This window comes from Notothenia rossii (assembly GCF_949606895.1).
Source record: "Notothenia rossii genome assembly, chromosome: 2".
Taxonomy (NCBI): Eukaryota; Metazoa; Chordata; class Actinopteri; order Perciformes; family Nototheniidae; genus Notothenia; species Notothenia rossii.
Genome location: NC_136904.1, coordinates 86,663,577 through 86,669,576, shown reverse-complemented (window position 1 = coordinate 86,669,576; position 6,000 = coordinate 86,663,577). Strand labels below are relative to the sequence as shown.

The window sequence follows — 6,000 nt, the reverse complement described above, 5'->3', positions numbered from 1 at the left end:
TATTCGCACTGCAACAAAGCACTCTGGATCAGTTAAAGGTAGACTTTGATGATTTTAAAACAGCTGTGAAAATGTGCAAACCTTTCCTTTAACTGATGCACTACACTGATATATCACTGTTTCCTAACCTTGGGGTCGAAGGTCATGATTGATGTACCAAAGGTAAAAGTGTTCTCCTGAACTATATGTATGCTTGTTTTTCTCCAGTAGCTAACTCTTCAATATTCACACAGGTTCACAAGCTAAAAGGATGGATATAACTGATGTTGAAACTTTAAATAAATAAGAAACAAAGATAAATTGACTAATTGTTTCCCTTACTTTAGGGGAATACAGTTATTCGCTTCTTTTTAAGAGGTATTTTTTGTAATGAAACTATGAATAAATATGTAGAATTTTGAGGTACCTGTGCTTTTCTTGAGTATTTCCATTGTTCATACTTCTACTCCATTACATTTAAAAGGGAAATTATGTATTTGACTCCACTACATTTACATCAGCTTTAGCTACTTTTAACAAAATGCATATTTAAAAATGGTCTAACTCTAAGTCACAAAATAATCAAATTATTTAAATATTTTACAAAAGTAAATCAGAACTGTGTTTGTCTACAGCAGGGGTGGGGAACCTTTTTCCTCTCAAGGGCCATTTACATTTTTTCAACATCCTCCGAGGGCCGTACAAATGATTGACCTCTGCTTAAAAATACTAAAATCACAGCCCATTCATTTGGCCTTTCTTTCATGCTGTGCAAAGAAAAAGCAACCTCTCAATCCAGATATCTTACCATGACTCGTGCATGCATGCACGTGCACGGTTGTGGCATGACCACCAAAACAGAAAGATTTGGACACAAGATGCAAATGTTTTTAGTTTCCCATCCATGTGGACATGATTTAAGTGTGTGTGTGTGGGGGGGGGGTGACCTAACCTCAGGTCTGGGAGGATGCTCCCCCGGGAAGATTATTCTTTAAATGTTGAAGTTAAAAGCATCGATCTGGTGCACTTTGAGAGCAAAATTAGGAGCTCTATGGATACATCTCTCAACACCCATATGAAACAGAACTAGCAGATTTCTTTTTCTTTATGGATATTTTACAAATCACTCCCCTTTCAAACTGTATTCTTGTTTATTAATAACAGGTGTTTTACTGTCATATAGTATTTTATACCTGTTTACCTTATTCTCTTATTTTTTTATAATAACTATAATGATCATATAAAGATGTGCCTTTACCTCACTGGTTGGAGAAAAAGCTTCTTATATTCGTTAGCATAGCTAGCTAACCAGATGCTAATAACAACAAAGTTATTAATTTTGTTGCGGTCTAGATTTCTTTAATTTTTTTCTTTTTTGCGTGTGTTTATAAATTACATCGAGGGCCGTACCAAATGGTCTCGCGGGCCGTGTACGGCCCGGGGGCCGCAGGTTCCCCACCCCTGGTCTACAGCATTAAAATGCTACTTGATGCAACACTATTATCTAGACCTGTAACATATACTTAACTGTAAATATAAACATTACACACACATAAAGGAAATATCTTCTGCTCAGTGAGTACTTTTACTTAGTACATTTAGCTGATAAGACTTTCCTACTTTTACTTATCATTCTGAATGCAGGATTTTTAATTGTAATGAAGTATTTTGACAGTAAAGCATCTGAATACTTCTTCCAACCGTGTTAATGAAAAATGTCCTTCCTCTTTGTCTTCCCTGCCTGCTGCCAGGAAGGTATCACATTCAACATCAATACAGCCTCCTTCACCTCCTTTCCTTTCCTCCTTTCCTTCACTTCCACCTAGAGCCACACTATCACTCTGGCTCCGCCCCTCGAACTGAGTGGATGTGGATGCGAGAAAAAGGCCAGCAACAGAGTGACAGACAACACAGTCCTCCGCTCGGCGTAGTAGTGTTTATCTCCTCCGTGGACGGAGAGCACAGGCGAACAGAAAGCCCGAGCCGTGTGAGCAACAAAGCGGACGGAGGAGCACCATGAGCCGCCGGACAGCATCCAGCGGGGAGACATTCAGCTTTTAAGGTAAGGCTTTGTTCGCTTTTCTGCAGCATTTCAATACAGATCTGCATTGGCCGCTTCAGCGCGCTCTGTGTGGGCACAGGGGGGTGATGTGCATGCACGATGTTTGCCTGAAATGGGGTTTCAATATTCGGGGTTTATCTTTGATCAAACCTACAAATTAAACATGTAGTAGAAAATCCTTTGTCTGCGTTACTTTACCCGGATCGCGATAATCATCTCACTGTTTTCCCATGTCGCGGCTCTCCACACTAACCGTAGATTTAATAAACATTAGGAGCATTATGCACACATCCAGTTGAGTTTAATGGGGATCAGCAGATAATGACGCTAATCTTGATGGTCCCTTTTCTCCTATATAAATGGTGTCCACAGTGGAGAGTTCATTCACAGTGAAGGCAGGCCTGCACGCTGTTCTAACTTGAGGAGAAAATTTAGAGGTTTATTGTTCCCTTGACACTTAGTTTTATTAAACAGCTTCATGCACATGGTGTGACAACTACTCCATACAAAACAGGAAACCCAGGCCAAGGAAAGAGCTCCAGGGGATGGCATGTGGAAGGCATAGTAATACCATGAAGGCACCAGAATGTTTCCTATTCATCCCACTGATTCCTCTACTGTTACATTGATATTTGATAAGGGGGTTTGCATGCATGCATGTGCTACTCTTTTTGTCATGATTGATGGACTGGTGCTCAAAGTTAATTTTAGGACTACTTTATTTCACATCGTTGCACTTTCATATCCACAGCTGCACCACTTTTTGCAGGCTTTTGTTTGAAGCAATTTCATTAGAATAACAAAGCAGATAACATTTTAGATTTGGGATCAATTTCTTTCAGTTAAACATGTTCTACAGTAGCGAGAACCACACAATGTAGGGGAAGTGAAAAGTAGTCGGAATAAAACATAGAAGTGTCGATACAATTAACATGTTTTTTTTGCATTTCAAATGTGTTGCTTTCTGTAGTGTTAGTTCTCAGATATCAGCAACAGGGAAGTTGAGTTTTAGCACTCTGAACTGCGGAGACTTATCTGAATGTCAACAAGCCTCAGCACATCACCTTCAAAAACAGCAGCAGAGGTCGAGGGTACTCAAACTCATTACAATAAGAACACGCAACTTCACACTTCACTTCAGTCCATTGAACTCAAAGGCACCAGCCTGTCTTTTTAAATGTCTTCAGGAAAAAACAGCAAACCTCTCCCCAGGTTATAGTGACATTGCGTCAGGAAAGTGTCATTTTGTTTGTGTGTGCAGCTGCTGAATAATTATGTTCACTCAGCGTTTCAAAGCTTTTGAGAGGATGTGACGAAGACAGAATTTAGTGCTCTGTGTTTTTAACCACCGGGGTACGGCGGAAACGACTCGCATTATATAAAACCAAAACTAAATTATTTATCTTTTCTCTGCCAGGACAATTTTTCTTTTTCACAGTAACAGAACTATAAATGTTGCTACCCACAATTACGATGCATTATGTATGTTCTAATAAAAACCTGATGAAAGCACATATCCACTATAAATGTGTGAAGTTCCTCAGAGCATCTGCATCACTGTTTTTATAGAAAACTATGTGTAACACACTGGCTCGCACCTCCTTGTCTCTGCAGCTGGATATTTATTGTCTCTAACAAGGCGGCCTCCCTCTGTGTGCCGACAGAGTACAGGTGTGTGAGCTGCTTTCTTTGTGTGCACTCACAATATGCCACTTTTATAATTCAATGGCGAAACATCAGACCAGGCAGCCGTTTCCCACACAGAGACATTATTTGTGTCACATTCGTCTACCAAATCCATACATTCTGGACACCTAGAGTTGCTGGCAGTGTCGTCGGCAGCTTGAGTTTTCAGTATTGTCCACAAAAACAAAAATGAAATGTTGTTTGCACCTTGCAAGTTAAAAGCTAATTTATTCCAACCTACAAGGTGTTCATCACCAGACATATCCACGTGAACACCAACCAGGCTCCACTGCTTAACCAATGAAAAATAGCCGCTCCCACTACAATAAAAATGACATGATGGAAGGAAACATCCATTTCCCCTGAAGAAACGTGCACATACATTAAACATAATGTACAAAAGAACATACCCGACTGCACTGAGAGGAGATGGAGTATGTTCATGGAAGGACTGCACGATATAAGAACAATATGCGTTGGATTATTCAATAACGATAACAATCTTGATTCAAAACCAAATGTACCCTGTGCTGCATTCAGTGTACTGCTTAAATAAAACATATTTCTTGTTTGAATAAAACAATGAAAGTAAAAGATTTCTTTATAATTATACATTGACTGAACACAAATAACAACGCATAGATGGTAACATTTCGACGTGCAGTCCCTGCAATGTGTTTTATTGTTATGGCAATAACAATTCAAATATATATGTTATGCAGTCTTAGTTTATGATTGATTCTCAGTGAATCCATACCCCCGTAACCTTGTAATATTGATGTACACAGCGGTACAGATGCTGCCAGCTGAGAGGCGTAAACAAGGGAAAATAACAGCAATGATGAGCAGACTATGACTATGACCTGTATGAAAACACTGCAAGACTCTTCGTTGTTAACCCAACAATTAGTGGCTTGAAAATACCTTTTTGGGAGGTGATTTTTATCAAGCTACAAAGTGGCAGAGGAGGTGCTGCTGTTCTAAAAATACCAATTGATGAAATGCATAATTGCTGTCAGTGATGACCCAGTAACGGAGGCAACTAGTTAGTCAGAGATTGACTGCTCTGATTAGCATCGCACCGCAGAAAGTCTGAAAGGGGAGCTATTTATGTAAACGTGTGTGCAGGGAGGATACATTTGTAATCAGGTGAAGCATAATATAAATCTCAGTGAGGTGTTTTAACTTTATAATTGTGTTCACATAAGTTGCATACATACTTAACAAAGAAAAAAACATTGAAAGTTTAAAATGGAAGTATTTTCTCACAATGTTTCAGCGTTGAGCGGTTCAGTGTGTGACTGATTGACCTTATAGCATCGATGGGAAAAATAGAAAACAGATTGCCAGACGGAAAAAACGGGAGTTATGCTTCAAGGACACATATATTTACCATGCGCACTCGGAAGGGATGCAGACTTTCTGTCTCTGAAAGACAGATGTGTAACGAATCATCTCATCAGCGGCAGTCAGACATCTTTTTCATCATCGCAAGAATCCTTTAACCATTGGATAAAATCCCTTGTCAGAAGAATGTTTGGAAAGTTTTATGTGTCTTAATTAAACCAAATTATGGAAACTTGGAGAAAACATCTTATTGACACATAATCTGTTTTTTAAGCTGTTATGTTGACCTTGTTAGCAAAAAGCATTGTTTACACATTCAGAGCAACATTAATATTTTGTTTCTGGTCGCTGGATCAATGTAACGGATCTGTTCGCCCTGTTCTTCGTCACCACCAAATATGTGGTTCGGAGATGCTTAGCATATAATGAATGGTTGGTTTTCTCATCTAACTATATCAATTAAACTTCATTGCTTAATATCACAGCTGCTCATAAAACGTTTAGGTCAACACTGTATCTTCTTTTTTAGTTACTCTTAAAACTCCCATATTGATGGCTGTGGGTCAAAGCTCGAGTTTCATATTTAAATTGTTCGGGGTCTGCGTATGTGGAGATAAAGTACAGAGGAGTGAGAGGATTGCATGGGCAGGGCACTCTGGGAAGGTGGAGGTGTAATTTCAGATGGGTGCTAACGGACCAGCGCGGCAGTTATCTGAGCCCAGCCTTCAAAGGCAGGCGTGCTGCAGTCATCAGGACCAGCTGTGCCCCTCACTCCCGGCCGAGTGAGAGGACACGGCGCTGCGTGAGAAACACACGGACGTCCAGGGCTATTAGCGGTCTCCACGCGATTGTAAACTTCCTGGGAGTAGTAGTTAAGGCCATCTGCGTTTGATGTATGGTGCTCTTATTCCCTTATGCTGAGTCTT

The 6,000-nt window shown here is 39.9% G+C and overlaps 1 protein-coding gene across 3 annotated transcripts in view; it reads left to right on the top strand.

Moving 5' to 3' along the window:
* Positions 1–1,826: 1,826 nt before the first annotated feature.
* Positions 1,827–6,000, top strand: part of st6gal2a (ST6 beta-galactosamide alpha-2,6-sialyltranferase 2a) — a 52,627-nt gene continuing 48,453 nt past the window's right edge. For all 3 annotated transcript variants that reach the window (XM_079663928.1, XM_079663929.1, XM_079663930.1), the window contains exon 1: positions 1,827–2,041. The gene's annotated coding sequence lies outside the window, so the exon portion shown is untranslated. The remainder of the gene's footprint in view (positions 2,042–6,000) is intronic.